Below are 17122 nucleotides of genomic sequence, written 5' to 3' on the forward strand. Positions count from 1 at the left end.
TAAAACGATCTTTTGGAGTTATTGCGTCTTAGATAATAGCGGGTTCACGAATATAACCATTAAACATAACTTGCCACGCAGAGGGATATTTTTTCCACTTATAGTCGATACTGCCTAACATTGATGTTTTTTTCCTCTAGCAATTTAGCCACATCTTAATTTGTCGGTCGTCTCAAATGTTCTTCACCAAAAAGTGCTTTCTCCGATTCTTACATAATCATCAATAGAATCAACTAGAGTTTCATATACAAGCATCCTAAGCGTGGATGCGTTTTTTGCATAGATGATAATCTACGAACTCTAACGACATTACTTTTTTGAGTAAAATAATTATCATGAACCGTAGCTGCTTCTTGAATTCGTAGGAATAATGATTGACGTATCCAAAATCTTTTACGAAAAGATTCGCCAGGATATGTTGGTGTATTATAAAGGTAATCATGATAAAGTTTACATGATCTTCTTCTATATTTCAATTAAACATGCGATGGTGCGTCACTGATCCACCATGATGCGATGCCATACTTTCTCTACAGTGTTATAATATTGATAAGCAGTATTAGTAATCGTCAGTAGGGCATGAGCTTCTTCTTCTGCATTCATTAACTCGTGGATAACACGAATATTATTTGACATCATTGAATGAATTCATGTATGTTTGGATAATATTCTTGGACTTCTAACAAATATATAACCTATATATAAATATTTAAATAGGGTTTTAATCCCTAACATTTGGGGGCTGGATAAGCCTTATTTAACACATTACTCCAGAACCCTTAGATCTATATTTCAAGTGTCCAAATTTAATCTTTTTTTTACGTTTCCCTTATGCGAAAAATATCCGTGGAATCCTTATTTAACATATTGCTCCAGAAACCCTAGATCTATATTTGAAGGGCTTAGATTCAATTTTTTTTACATTCGGCGGATATTTTTCGCGAAACGGGTTTTCTTCCTTATGCAGAAAATATCCGCGGAAAGCAGAAAACCTTTTCCGCCCGCGGAAGGTAAAAAAAAAGAATCCAAAACCTTGAAATATAAATTCGACGCCCCTAAATCAGTATCTTAAATAAAGTTTATCTAGCCCCTGGATCCCATGAAACATGACCCATTAAAATATAACCGTTAAAATATAGTTATATATATATATATGAGAATGATCAAATACAAACTAAAATTAAAATAGAAATTAGAAACCAATCTAAGTCATTAGATCTACCTAATCTAATAGTCCCCCCTAAATCACCCCACCCAACTACTCTGCACCCTCCTACACCCAATTTCAGCTTTACCCTCCGTTTTTAATTTGATTTTTACCGTCAAACCGTAAGTTTTCTTAAAATCCGATTTCACTATATTTTTCTACATCTCTTAACGATCGATTTGCATACCATGTCTATTATATTTTGAATTAGTTATTTTTAAAAAAATATTTGGTTTCTAATTTCTATTCTAAATTGGTTCTAATTGGGGTAGTATAACTGTTTCAATTTCAAAATTCAATTTTCAATTTATCAATTGAATATTACTTTTGAAATAGAGGGAATCTAAGGGGATACTATTGGAGTTGAATAAATTTTTGATCCCGTATATTAGAGGAAATCATTAGTCTAATATATTTTAGGGGTTCAAATAAAGAAAATAAAATTGTTGGAGATGCTCTAAAATTTGTTGGCCATTATTTTATAGTCCTGAGTTTCTGGCCCTGATTTTTTTAATCCCCCCTCAGGCAAATCCTTGACATGTCTGTTATCCTAATTCTCTACAGAACACATGTTAGTAACAAAATATCAATTTAAGAATTGAAAGTACCATCACTGCAACTGCTGTTCCATACTGCAAGGTCTAGTAACTCAGCTGTGTTGTTACAATGGCATATAAGTTCCTAAACTATGAATAATCCTGTAATATAAGAGCAACAATTACAGTAATATCATCTCTCTTTCCTCCGGTATGATTTCTGCCATTTTCTCTGGAAGCTCGCGCAAATGGGGTATCAGCAAACCTGTCCAATGAATTGTACAGAGCACTCTCTGCTAATCTCCAAGCAATCATCCCAGGATCCGAGTTCTGGTTTATCTCTTGGGTAACCCATAGCAATATCTCGTCCAAAAACATATTATCAAACAAACCATCAGTTCCTACAACAATCACATCACCAGCTTCCGTAGTTAGTTTTATTTTCATGGCTGAACTTGGACGGTCTCCCAATGTTCGCCCAAGCTGATAAGGATGGTTAAAGCTGTGTTGCTGCACCGGTGATTTGTAGAAAACATCCCCATTTCTGATCACCAAAAACCCACTGTCACCCAAATTAGCAGCTCTTAAAATCTACATAATACAAACAAGGGACCATATAAACAGAGTCAGTACTGGCAAAGCCTTTTCAAGACCAAAAAAACACATTACTCATTTTTTTAGTAGTGACAAGAACTTGAGGGTTCGAGTATTAGTGAGGCATGAGTGTTGTGTGAGCAAGTAAATTTCGCAATTGACCATTACAAAAACAATACTCTAGTATACACAGTTACACACATTGCCATTCAGTGATAAAAGGTAAGCAGTGGATGATCCTGGAAGTTTGGTGTTTTAAGTGAGCTTGAGATAAGACTCTTTTCGGATCTACAGCCCCCTTAGGCTCGGTACAAAGAGCATTTACTGAGTTTATCATCAGCTCTCGTGCGTATTCTCCTGCATTCACGCCTTTCTCTGTCCAACCTCCAACTCCATCAGCTATGCCAATGGTTTGCTTTTCTTCGCAGATGAAGTGAGCATCATCGCCTTCGGGCTTTAATCTATTGTCTTTGGGTAGGTAAAATGACCCCGAAACGATATTGACTCTTTCTTTAACCAAATCAGACCTGAATAATAAATTGTTAGAAGTTCAGGTTTATGAAGATAAACAGAATGCAAGTAACCAGATTCAAGCATTGCAGTTTGCTCAGATTTTTCAGGAAGCTTTCTCATGATTAGATAAGGGTTAGGGTTTTATGTATATCTTGTTTGACTGAATAATTATCTTTCTAACTTATCTCAAACAAACCCTATCTTATAAGCCATGTTTGAATTATTCAAATCCTATCTTTTACTTGGTTTATCTTTTTCAAACAACTAACAGACTAGCTTCTCAAGTATTCATTCAAATATTTTCAAACAAACTTATATTCAAATCTTATATATCTTATCCTTTGTTTGAAAATAAATCTGTTAGAACTTTGCTTATAAATACAACTATTCATTTCAGATTTGTGGCTAACACTTTCACGAGAATCTTTCATCATCTGAAACCATTTTCTTGTTTCATACCCGAGATATTCATATCCAGAAAAACAAGAAACTTAGTTTGAGTTGTAAAATTTCACATTACATTCTTGTAACTGAATCGTGTATTATATCACTTGTCTCGGGTTGTGGGAGGTTGATTACAACAGGAAGGCCAAGTAGCTTTGTGCCAGGTAGCTGTGTGCTAGGGAAATGTTTCTTTCAAGTGGGCCAAGTTTGTAATCAAGGAAAGTTTGTAAGTACTTTGTTTTAAGTGGATATAATACATTCTCTATGCTAGTTGGCATGGGGACTTGGATGTAGGCCATAGACTAGGTGTAGGGGCCGAACCAAGTGAAAACTCTTGGTGTTCTACATTATTTAATTTCTTTATTACTGCATTTATATTTCAGTAATTTACTTTCTGCAGTCAAAAGAGACTGTCCCATACCCTGTCTCATTTGTAAAGGGACTGTCCCATTTGCATAAGAGACTGTCCCATTTGCCTTGACAGTTAGAATATTATTTTATCTATCGAGCCATCGAATTTCATTTGGTATCAGAGTAGGTGCATTTAATTCTCTTTTTAATGTTTATTTTGCTAGCGATCCATGGCTCAACCAGATAGGTATTCAAACAATTATCCACCACTGCTTCATGGTGCTGAAAACTACAATGACTGGAAGTTCCGGATGAAAATCTTTCTCCAGCGTGATGCATTTGAATGGGATGCTGTAGAAAATGGTTTCACAATTCCTATGAAAGAAGGGAAGCCAAAATCTCTCAAGGATCTCTCTTCCGAAGAAGTGAACACAATGAATTCCAATGCTAAAGCTATGAACTCACTTCTCAATGGCATGGTAGCTACAGAATTAAGAAAAGTTTCAGCATGTACTACTGCCAAGCAGATTTGGGATACGATCAAAGTCAGCCACGAAGGCACGTCTAAGGTACGTGAAGTAAAATGAAGTATGCTAATGAGTGACTATGAAGGTTTCAGGTTGGAAAGAGATGAAAGCGTGCGAGATGCTCAAGGGAGGTTTCTGACATTGATGAACTCCATCTCACTTCTGGAAAGGATCATTCCTCAATCTGAGATCAATAGGAAAATCCTCAGAGCAATGCCAAAGAAGTTTGCTCCAAAGGTTACCATTCTGCAGGATTCAACACTGCTTTCGACTATGGATACTCTAACACTGTTCAGTGAATTGGAAGAATTCGAAAATCAGCTACGTAGATATGATGAAGAAGATGAAGCTCCTCGTAAGAAAACTCTTGCACTTAATGCAGATGCAGATGAGTCTCCTGATGAATCTGATGAAGAGATTGCTCTTCTAACAAAGAAGTTTCATAAATTTCTTTCCAAACGGAATGCTTCCAAACGACTATGAAGTCACAGTTTCTGAAGAAGGACTTCAAATCTAATCCGAGCAAGGAGGTTAAAGTGAATCAAAGCAAGGATACTTGTTTTGAGTGTGGAAAGAAAGGGCACTTCAAAAAGGACTGCTACAAGCTGAAGAACAAAAAGAAGGCATTAATTACCTGGAGTGATGATGAATCTGATGTGGAGATCGATTCAGACGATGAATTTGCTCAACTTTGCTTTGCTGGACTAGAGGACAACTCCAGTGATAATGATGAGGTACAAAATATTAAGTATAATTCAAATATATCTTCATCTATTTTAAATTTGCAGGTCCAGGTTAAGAAGTTGAAAGAAAAGAATGCTTATTTAAAGCAAGCTTTAAGTGAAGTTCTTAGTGAAATGGATGACCCCATGAAGGAAGAAGCCCTAGTTGCTGAGAACAAATCATTGCTTGAAAGGGTTTCAAAACTCACTGAAGAAAATCAATATCTCAAAAATGAGATTGAGATGAAGGATGTATGCCTTGAAGCCTTGAAGAAAGAGTCAATATCTGTTGATCCAGAAACCGTTAAAGAAGACAGTGCTCCTGATCCCTTGGTTCCTGAATTAAAGCAGAAAGTTGAACAGCTTGAAAAGGATTTAGCTAAATGTTTTCATGGAGAAGGAACTTTGAATGCTCTTCTTGGTGAACAAAAATCTTCTCTTGATAAAGGAGGTTTAGGATGTGAGTCAATCAAGAAACGTGCATTTCAAGGCGGTTATAAGCGAGCTCATATAAAATATAAGATGCCTTATGAGAAATGTCGAGATTGTGGCAAAGCTGGCCACCCTACAACTGAATCTAGATTATGTGGTATCAAGGACCACTTCTCTAACTCATCTTATAAATCGTCTACTAGATATAAATCTGCTAATACTTCTGTTAATATTGTTCAGATATGGATTAAGAAATCAGATAGACATTTATATAAGATTTGTGATACTAACCAACCAGGACCCAAGGTTAAGTGGGTACCTAAGGGATAAAGCAATTCTTGCAGGTTTGTTTGAAGGTCCATGTTCCGTGAAATAAATGGATCATCGACAGTGGTTGTTCACGTCACATGGCAGGTGATAAATCCAAGTTTCTATCTCTAGTTGCCAAGGAAGGTGGCTTAGTTACTCTTGGAGATTCAAACACCGTCAGAATTATTGGAAAAGGTACCATTGGTAATGACAGGTTTGCTATTTCTAATGTTCGTTTAGTTGATGGTTTGAAATATAATCTTATTAGTGTAAGTCAACTCACTGATGCTGGTCATAAGGTTAAGTTTGATAAAGATGTATGTTACATTGGTACTAAGTCTAACGAGTTTGCCTTAGTTGCCAAAAGGAAAGGAAATATTTTTGTGTTAGATTTTGATGAACAGCAGGAGGAAATTTGTCTTGCTACTGTTCAAGATCAGCAGTATCTTTGGCATCGACGTCTAGGCCATGTTCACATGGATCTTCTTCGGAAGATCTCTTCTCATGATCTGGTTCGAGGTCTACCAAAGCTGAAGTACAAGAAAATAGAACCTTGTTCAGCTTGCCAACTTGGAAAACAGGTGAAAACTTCCTTTACTTCCAAGAATAAAGTATCAACTTCTGTTCCTTTGCAGCTCCTTCATCTAGATCTTTTTGGTCCAGAAAGGTATGTAAGCTTAGGAGGTAAGAATTATGCTTTTGTTATAGTTGATGATTATTCTCGTTTCACTTGGGTATTATTTTTACGATCTAAGGATGAAGTTTTTGCTGAGTTTAAGGATCTTATTACTAACATTGAGACTAAGTATTCATTTAAGCTAAAGACTATTCGTAGTGATCATGGAGGTGAATTCGAGAAGGATTTCATAACCTTCTGTAAATCAAGAGGAATCACTCATGAATTCTCAGCTCCTCGAACTCCTCAGCAGAACGGAGTAGTAGAACGCAAGAACAGGACTCTACAGGAAACTACCAGAACTCTACTGCATGAGAGTAAGCTTCCAAGAAAATTTTGGGCTGAAGCGGTACACACTTCCTGTTATGTTTTAAATAGAGTACTTATTCGTCCTATTTTGCTTAAAACTCCGTATGAATTGCTTAAGAAAAGGACTCCTAACATTAGTTATTTTCGAGTTTTTGGTTCCAAGTGTTTTATTTTAGATACTCAAAATAATCGAGGCAAGTTCGATGCGAAATCTACGGAAGGAATCTTCTTAGGATATTCTACAACAAGCAAAGCTTATCGTGTTTATAATTCTGTCAAGAACAAAGTAGAAGAATCCATCAATATTACGTTCCATGAATCCTCAAGGAATATATCTCAAATTGATGAAGACACTGCGGATCTATCGTCTCATTCCCAAATGAGACAGTCTCATTCTGAAAAGAGTCAGTCTCATTCTGACAAATCAAACAGTCAAGACTCTCCAGGTCCATCTCAGTCTTCTGATAATTCTGCAGGATCTACTCAAGCTTCAGATGAATCTTCTGGCTCTCCAAAGACTCCCGATAGTGTTTCAAATGTGAATTCTGTTACTCCTCCGGATAAATCTTCACAAGCGGAAATGAGGCAGTCTCTTTTGAATGAGACAACTCCTATTCATTTCCAGGCAGATAATTCTAATGAGGAAGAAATGAGTAATATTCAACTTCCTAAGTCTTCTAGGACTGTGAAGAATCATCCACCAGATAATCTTCTCACTGATTTAGATCAAGGGATTTTTACTCGAAGCAGACTTCATAATCTATGTGCATTCTGTGCTTTTGTTGCTGAATTCGAACCAAAGAATGCTCAAGAAGCAGTTGCAGACGAACATTGGTCTGTTGCAATGCAGGAGGAATTGAACCAGTTCGAGCGTTGTGATGTTTGGGAACTCGTCCCACCTCCTCAGGATGCCAAGATCATTGGTACTCGTTGGGTTTTCAAGAATAAGAAAGATGAAGATGGAAATATCATTCGAAATAAAGCTCGTTTGGTTGCTCAGGGATACAACCAGCAGGAAGGAATCGATTACGAAGAAACATATGCTCCAGTAGCTCGTTTAGAAGCTATTCGAATCTTAATGGCTTTTGCAGCTCACAAGAAGTTCAAGCTCTATCAGATGGACGTCAAAAGCGCATTTCTAAATGGCTATCTCAAGGAAGAAGTCTACGTGAAGCAGCCTCCGGGTTTTATTCATGAGAAGTACCCTAACTATGTTTACAAGCTCAAGAAATATGTCTATGGATTGAGACAGTCCCCTCGTTGTTGGTACGAGCGTCTCAGTCAGTTTCTTGTGAACAATGGTTTCATTCATGGTACACTCGATCCAACTCTCTTTATTTTTCATAAACGTGATAACTTTATTTTAGTTCAAGTTTATGTTGATGATATAGTATTTGGATCTTCTAACGAATCTCTGTGTAAGTGGTTTTCTGATTGTATGCATAAGGAATTTGATATGAGTTTGATGGGTGAATTACAATACTTTCTAGGTTTGCAAATTAATCAGTCTAATGCAGGAATTTTTATTCACCAAGGCAAGTACATAAAGGATTTACTCAAAAGGTTTGCACTTGATCATGTCACACCTAAATCAACTCCGATGAGTACTTCAGTTAAACTTACAAAGGATGAACAAGGTACACCTGTAGATGTCACTAAATTTCGAGGTATGATTGGTTCATTGTTATATTTAACTGCCTCACGACCTGACATTATGTATAGTGTATGCTTGTGTGCTCGTTTTCAATCTCAACCTAAAGAATCTCATTTGAATGCCGTTAAACGTATTTTTAAATATTTGAAAGGTACGAGTGACTTGGGATTATTTTATCCAAGCTCCTCTTCCTTTGACTTAATCGGTTTTTCAGATGCTGACTATGCAGGGTCACAGGTTGATAGAAAAAGCACAAGTGGTGCTTGTGATTTTTTAGGAGATTGTTTAGTTGCATGACATAGTAAAAAGCAAACTTCAGTAGCTCTTTCTACCGCTGAAGGAGAGTACATTGTGCTCAAATTTTGTGGATGCAACAAACATTGCAGGATTTTGGTATTTCTTACTCAAATATTCCTATATATTGTGATAATACCTCTGCAATTAATATCTCTAAAAATCCTGTTATGCATTCTCGTACTAAGCATATTGATGTTCGTCACCATTTTCTACGAGATAATGTTTCTAAAGGTAATATTGAGCTTATTTACATTTCTACCGAGAAACAGCGTGCAGATATCTTCACTAAGCCATTAGCTGAAGATAGATTTTGTAAAATGCGTCGTGAATTAGGTATGTGTTCTCTGTAATTATTAAGTGATTTTATGTAATTTATGTGATTAAATGTGAATTATGTCATAATACTTAAATATTTGTTGAGCATTTATTGTTTGTTTTTGAAATTAGGTTTCGTGTTAATTATACCTTGTACTCATGTTTATGAATTTGTGTTTCTTTTTTTTTATTTTATTTGTCCGTGTGATTATGCGTGTAAATAGCATTAGATTTTGTAAATCTTTTGATTATACTTTTCATATCCTTGAAACTCGTGCATGTATCATTCATTCAATACATCACTTCTGTTTTTGCACCTCTTCATCTCCTCTTCCATCTCTAACTCTTCAGTTTCTACTTCTTTTTAAACTCTCTTTCTTAATCGTTTCATTTTCTTTTCTCATTCTACTCTCTCATTCCCTCAAAATCCCATTCTTTCTCTCTTAACCCTAAAATCTTCTTTCTTCTATGGCTCGCCGTTCGAGATCCACCGCTAACCAAACCCCGACCCCTGGTCCGTCTGGTTCGAAGCGTCGTCGTATGGCCGCAGTTGTTTCCGAAGCATCTAGTGAAGCATCTCCTAATTCTTCCGAACATCATGCAAAGGAAAGTACTACTAAGGCGTGGCACAAGTCCATTCTAAAATAAAGGTTGTGTGATACTGATCTTCTCTCCAGGATTGGCGTATCATCGTTGTTTGAAGCTGTTGGGTGTGTTGGGTTGTTGTCGCCGTCGGATGTGATCTATCCAGATTTGGTGAAGGAGTTCTATGCAAATTTTTCGATTTTGGCCAATAATATTGTGTTCTCTTCGGTGAAAAAGGAAGTCCAGTTTGCTTTAAGGCGGATTTGCTGGCCAGGCTCACAGGAGTATCCGATCAAGGCCCCTGCCCGTTTACCACTCATCAGGCGTTTGACGAGATTCCTGGATTGCAATATGAGGAACAACTCAAAGCTATTCTCGGTGACAATTTTGTTTCTGTGTCTGTCAAACCGTTGGTAACTGATTTAACTCATATGTGCTTATTATTGTTTAAATTGTTTCACTCGAATATTTTGTCTCGTAAATCTGGTCGTGATAGAGTCACATTTCAGGATTCTATTCTCCTGTCTGTGTTTGTTAAGAAAACTCCTTGTAATTTGGCTTCATTGATTATTTCCAACATGAATCATTGTGCTAAACATGAATCCATGCATCTTCCATACCCTGCTTTGTTAACAAAGATTTTTCAGTATTTTCGTGTTCCTTTTGAGTCTGCTAAATAAGAAAGATTGAATGTTGTTTTTGACTTGTCTGTTTTAACTGCGAATGGTCTCGTAGTTTCTGAATCAAATGATTTGTTCTTTGATGATGCACACCGTTCTGTTGGTGGTTTGCCCAAATCCCCCCATTATGCGTCAGACCCAAATGATCAAAACACCAATACTGTCCTAAATTCGTTGTTTGCTAAGTGAGAAGAGAATTCTGCTGCTTTAGCTTCAATTAATCAGCATTTTGCTTCTGTCAAAACTCTCGGATCACTAACTTCTGAAGTTAGTATTTTAAATGCTTCTTTTGAGATGTTTAGAAAGTATGTTTGTTCGTCTTTGGATGATATCAATGCCAAACTCTCTGTATTGCATACTTCTGATGTCAAGTTGTCTAAGACCATAGATTTTGAGTTTGGGACTCTGCAAGAAGGGATGGTTTCCTCTGCTAAGGCATGGGAAAAGGAGTTTGTTAAGTTGTTTTTTAAGCTTGGGTCAGAGACTAAATTTCTATCTCAGCAGTTGTCAGCCATGTAAGACAAGAGCAAGATGTATTGGCACAAGAAACGAGACTGGATTGGAGATTGTACTCTAGAAGAAATCACTGCTCCTCTGCCACTCCCTGCCATTCCTCCACCTTCAGTTTTTGGCATGACCAGAGAAGAATACAAGGCAAAGATTTTTGACTGGCTTCGTGAAAGGGACGGAAAGGCACCAGCTCAAGAAGCTTTTGACAAGCTATTTTCAGAGTATGGCTCAGCTCCAGTGTTTCCTTCATCCCAGAACAAGGCTTCTGGTTCAGGCAAAGGCAAAGCTCCGGTTAATGTTGATGACGATTCTGATTAGAGACCCCTTTTATGATGAAGGGGGAGAAATTTTTATGATTTTATGTGTTTTAAGACGATGGTTCTTTTGGGTTTTAAGACTATGTGTTGGTTGTGTTGAACTTTGATTGTTGGTTGTGTTGGTTTTGAACTTTGATTCTGGATGTGCTTTATGTGTTTAATCGTTATTCTGGATTCTGTTTAGATAACAACTGGACATCCTGGTTTAGGGATGGGTTGTTATGTTTTAAGTATTTAATGATTGAGACTGTCTCTTTTATGCATATTGATCTAGTGTCTCATTCATTCTTTAGTTGTCTCATTCTCATAATAATTGCACATATTATAAACTGCAATATATTCTGTTGTATCTAACTTTGTTTTACAGGCCTTTAGTGTTTTTGATAGGGGGAGCATTTATGCTTTCTTTGTCATCATCATAAAAGGGGGAGAATGTTAGAAGTTCAGGTTTATGATGATTTTCAGATTGCAGATAAACAGAATGCAAGTAACCGAGATTCAAGCATTGCAGTTTGCTCAGATTTTTCAGGAAACTTTCTCATGATTAGATAAGGGTTAGGGTTTTATGTATATCTTGTTTGACTGCATAATTATCTCTCTAACTTATCTCAAACAAATCCTATCTTATAAGCCAAGTTTGAATTATTCAAATCCTATCTTTTACTTGGTTTATCTTTTTCAAACAACGAACAGACTAGCTTCTCAAGTATTCATTCAAATATTTTCAAACAAACTTATATTCAAATCTTATCTATCTTATCCTTTGTTTGAAAATAAATCTATTAGAACTTTGCTTATAAATACAACTCTTCATTTCAGATTTGTGGCTAACACTTTCACGAGAATCTTTCATCATCTGAAATCATTTTCTTGTTTCATACCCGAGATATTCATATCCAGAAAAACAAGAAACTTAGTTTGAGTTGTAAAATTTCACATTACATTCTTGTAACTGAATCGTGTATTATATCACTTGTCTCGGGTTGTGGGAGGTTGATTACAACAGGAAGGCCAAGTAGCTTTGTGCTAGGTAGTTGTGTGCTAGGGAAAGGTTTCTTTCAAGTGGGCCAAGTTTGTAATCAAGGAAAGTTTGTAAGTACTTTGTTTTAAGTGGATATAATACATTCTCTATGCTAGTTGGCATGGGGACTTGGATGTAGGCCATAGACTAGGTGTAGGGGCCGAACCAAGTGAAAACTCTTGGTGTTCTACATTGTTTAATTTCTTTATTACTGCATTTATATTTCAGTAATTTACTTTCTGCAGTCAAAAGAGACTGTCCCATACCCTGTCTCATTTGTAAAGGGACTGTCCCATTTGCATAAGAGACTGTCCCATTTGCCTTGACAGTTAGAATATTATTTTATCTATCGAGCCATCGAATTTCATAAATAACCAGTCAGGTCAGTATTTACCTCTTGTTTTCATAAATGCATAGTAAAATATATGCAATTATCACGTATATTGGCAAAAAAAAGGACTTGTAACTAGACCTGGCCACTTGTGCGGTCCGTGCGTGCCGGGCCGGGCCGCACACGGGTTGAGCACTCGAGATATAAACACTGGACCGGCCAACTTAATAACGAATCAGGCTCGGGCCGGGTTTAAACCGTTAAAATCAGACTCGTAACCGGTACGCGATTAACCGTGAGTCACGGGTTGTGCGAGCCGAGACGGATTAACCGGGCTGTGTGTGCGGGCCTGTGCTGGTTTGATTAAATTGCAGTCCGCAACTTGCTTTCTTAATTTATTATATATTTGGATTATCAGTGCATTGTTCCAGCAAAATAAAGCAACTTGCATTATTATAATTTATATGTTTTATTATAGTATTATTACTTTTAGAGCATAAAGAAGTAATCTATGTAGCAGACTAGCAGATAGCAAATAATTAGTTGTAGACTAGTAGAATAGTAGAATTTGTACATGTTTCTTACTTTGTTATTTTTAATCCGGTTCTTAAATAATATATTTCATATTTTATATTTCATAATTACTTTGATTTGATTTTCGTATTTGGTTAAAATAATGATTTCGATTATTTTGTTTTTTGATTGAAAGAGGACGGCACCTCATATAAATTTTATTAATTAAAAAATATTGCAAATAATGTGAGAGGACTCCTCTCTAAAAAAAGATAACAAACCGCGTCAAATATTAAAAAGTTATAAATGAAATAAACAAAAAAATATTAATTAGGAAATATATAAGGCAGAGATTGACAATTGAGATTGAGATAGGCAGAGAGTTAGAGAGAGAATTGAGATTGAGTGAAGGCATTGTGCGGGCCTGTACGGGCTGTGCGGGTTTGCAGGCACGTGCAGCTCACGCGGGTTCCGTGTGGGCAGGTTAGTGCGGGCCGGTCCTGGTCCCGGTTTTCTAATATTGTATTCGTAATCGGCTCGATTAATTTAACGAATTGTGCGGGCTTGAACCGGCCCGGTTCGGGCCGAATAATTACGGGTTTCCGTACGAACCGGTCCCGAATGTGCGGTTCAAACCCGCACATTTGGCCAGCGCTACTTCTAACATATGAAATACTCTAAAGCTGAAATTTCAACCTATTTCTTCAATTATTTTTTTAAAAAAAATCTGTTTAAGTATAGCACACATATTACAGTATCATAGTTCAAAACTCAAAAGCAACTAATCTCACATGATATAATCTCAACTCCAAAAGGGTGTTCAGTGGAGTTCATGCAAAAGACAACATATCTCAATCATAACAGTATTACTGTGATATGATAATTTAATGCAGTTTGCACACTTTATATATGAATAGTTGAATACACATTTGTAAATTGTAATGTTGTGCAAGTTACATAAATTGCTGCAACTCAAGTGGCAGATTTTACCACTTGACTAATTTATATGGGTGATCGATCTGAACTATTCTTGCATTAGCCAGAAATATTCAATGCTTTAAACTATTAACTCTTTAAACATAAGTAATCATAAGGATTTTCCAATACTAAATAGTAAACTAACTGTTTGAGTATTAATATAGAGTAAAATGCAAAGTGTGTACCTCTAGTTTGACGTTTATGCAAGGTGTGTACTTATAGTTTAAACAATACAAATTGTGTACTCATTGTTTACAGAAGTGTGCAACTTGTGTGAAACCGTTAAATGACTGTTAACTCCGTAAGGATCAAACTGCAAAGTTGAAAAACCATAATGTAATTTGACATATATGAGCACATATAACCTGGTTATCTCACCCCATTCCGAAATGCATAAACCCTAAATGTCAAAAACCATTGTGGACTGTAGAGTTACGACAACCAAACACCATAATGAACAACATAATAATCTGGTCAGCAGCTTGCAGTATTACAGGTTTTGTCTCAACACCACCAAGCTACTTGAAGTATACCACGGAGAGAAGCTTGCAAATCTAGTTGTGTTTCCCTAGTGATCCAATTCGGAGCTCAACCGTCTTTGCCAACCTAAACATAATAGCAGGCAGAAGTAATTGTGCAACGATTTGAGAAGATTCTTCAAAATCTTGAACATCTAACCACTTCATTCAAGGTCTCATACCCAGAACACCTAAGTTTAGAGTCCCTTCCATCAGTTCTATTAGCTCTTTCAACTAGGCATTTTATTCAAAATTTGTTGTGTGAGCAAAGAGGAACTTGTACCGGTATTCTCATGGCCTTGAGCAAGGTAATATTTAGCTCCACATACCTGCTCGTATATACGAGGAGCATCCCTTAAGCGCCCCCCCCCCAACAATTTGCGGGAGATTTTTCCGAGTTATCACAGAAAATTATGTAGCAGGAGAGTGCAATAACTCAAAGATACGACTAAGAGTCCATGCAGTTGTGTATTTCACGTCACTATTTTCATCTTTCATAGCATGAATTAAATAAACCAATCACGTATTAACCATGAGGGAGAGTTTCTCAATGCTTGGGCCTTCAAGGATTGAGCCAAAGGTATATATAGTGATTTTGTTAGACCGTCAATCAGATTTCGATATGTTGGACTCGACAAAGGGCATTACAAGTGGTATTATGGCATATATCATAGTACATTGATGCTATTGAAACAAGACACTCAAAATCAGCATGCCCAATTAGAGTGTCTTATGCCATGGCTGTCTCACAAACCCCCTTCATGATGAAATTTCGATCCTGTCTGATTCTGAAAGTTAGTCTGTGCAAAATTCTGGGCATTGCTTAATGCCCTTGTAGCTGCAAGGTGGGCATTTACAATTTGCTCTGCTCCATTCATTCCCTAGACTACAACACTAAGGACTGAGAGTTTACTTCATCTTGCACATGATTATTATGGGATATTTTCTCATATACATACCTCACTGTTTTTAACGTTGCATGTTTTAGAGGTGTAGGCTAATCTAGCTCAGTCATATTCAGAAGCAATGTTCCAACAAGTTCAGGCCACACTTTTTGTGGAATTTCAGATAAAGCTATTTTCGCTATAACTTGTGAAGCAGCATACCTTGCTTCGTGGACAGAAAATCTCAACAGCCAACTCATCCTTTTAGTAGAACAATAAGAACATTTAGGTTTATATAGGTTAATACATATATAAGAGTTGTATGTGAGTAAGAGAAGTGCTGAAAGTAAGGTTAAATGTTAATACATAACTGAACTGCTGAAGGCTGGGGCTGAATGGCGCCTGATTTGTCTCCAAGGAAAAGACAAGAAAGTCCCTCCCGTTAACTCTGTTAAATACAACTTAACAGCTGTACACAACTTGCATTGTTTGTTAAAGGTAAGGTACACGTTTTGCATTGTTTAAACTCGAGGTACACACCTTGTAGAATGTCTAACGTCCAGGTACACACTTTACATTTTACTCATTAATATATGATATAAGGGCTTCCTTTAATACTTTAAAGTTTTCAGGGACGTAACTAGCCTAGGGCTTACCTGGGCTTGAGCCCAGGACAATTTCAGGAAGAAAAATTAGTAGTTACATATCTACTTAATTTACATCCTAATTACTATCTAAAGCCCATTGTTAAGCCACATTTTTCCAGTTCAGTATAATAAAACTTGTCCAATTCAGTCCATGTCTGTGAAAATCAAAGTAGTACTTATATTTAAAAAATTTAAGATCAGAGATCTGCTCTGAACACTGAGCATTGATTGTTGATATATGGGTAATCGGCGCATGAACTTCCATCAATTACTTGTCAAGCCCACCTCATTTTACTTTCCTGGTTCCGTCCCCGAAGGTTTTAGATGTGTTAGTAACTTGGCGTGGGTATCAAAACTCGGGTCCGCAAAATTCTCAAAATTGAGAACACAACGAATTATTGTCCCAAAGATGGATGCCCCGTGATCCACTCTTCGAGCAAAAAATGGGGCTATCCAGAGGAGTGTTTGAATATAAATATTTGATAAAAAACTATCCTTTGATACCTTAATATTTTAGAGATGAATTACTAACAACTTTTACACTAAAGTAAAAGCCTAATCATCTTAAGCTCCACAAGGTATTCTAATTGCTCATGTCTAGGAGCATAAACAAGTGAAACTACTAAAAAATGTTAATGAAATTATTGAATCCAATTCAATAACAATGGCTTCACTTGAATACTTTTTCAAGGCGAACTCGAGTTCCGAATTACTCATTTAAAATCGTGAGCAGTGACGCCACCCAATATGAATTCTAATAAGCTCGAAAAATTGAATGATCTTGGACAGAATACGTAGCTAGGGCCATTATACAATACCAATATACTACTTCCATTAACAGTAAAAGATAGAGGATCGTGGATAATCTATCAATACACAGAACATCATAATTAGTAATAATACATTGACAACAAAATAGTAAAAAACAAGAAAGTAGTAGAAGAGAGAATTACATCAGAGTCTCCATCTTCTCCCCGTATGTGGAACAAGGTAGATAATACAACCGAGTTCAATTCGATTCACAAGCTACACACTCATACCGTGTGTAGCCAAAAACTCTATTTATATACTATCTCAGTCCCTTCCATACTCTCCAAGTATGATCGTGATCATTGATTCAACTTTCAAGTATTACAAAATTTAAATAATAAAAAAAATATAAATTACTCAAATATTTATATTATAATTTATACACAGTCCAAATTTTCAATTTCAAATTTACAACAACAATATTTATATTTTTATTTATAAA

At 36.4% G+C, this 17122-nt stretch overlaps 1 long non-coding RNA gene and 1 pseudogene across 1 annotated transcript; both read right to left on the minus strand.

Annotated features, from left to right (window-relative positions):
• Positions 1-2188: 2188 nt before the first annotated feature.
• LOC141693449 (uncharacterized) lies at positions 2189-16954 on the minus strand. The gene is made up of 3 exons (XR_012563126.1): positions 16824-16954; positions 2539-2864; positions 2189-2334 (listed from the first exon to the last, which is right to left on the minus strand). It is a non-coding gene; the product is annotated as an uncharacterized LOC141693449 (long non-coding RNA).
• On the minus strand, positions 14090-15011 carry LOC141689554 (importin subunit beta-1-like; annotated as a pseudogene).
• Positions 16955-17122: the final 168 nt, after the last annotated feature.

This window comes from Apium graveolens, chromosome 10 (assembly GCF_009905375.1).
Source record: "Apium graveolens cultivar Ventura chromosome 10, ASM990537v1, whole genome shotgun sequence".
Taxonomy (NCBI): domain Eukaryota; kingdom Viridiplantae; phylum Streptophyta; class Magnoliopsida; order Apiales; family Apiaceae; genus Apium; species Apium graveolens.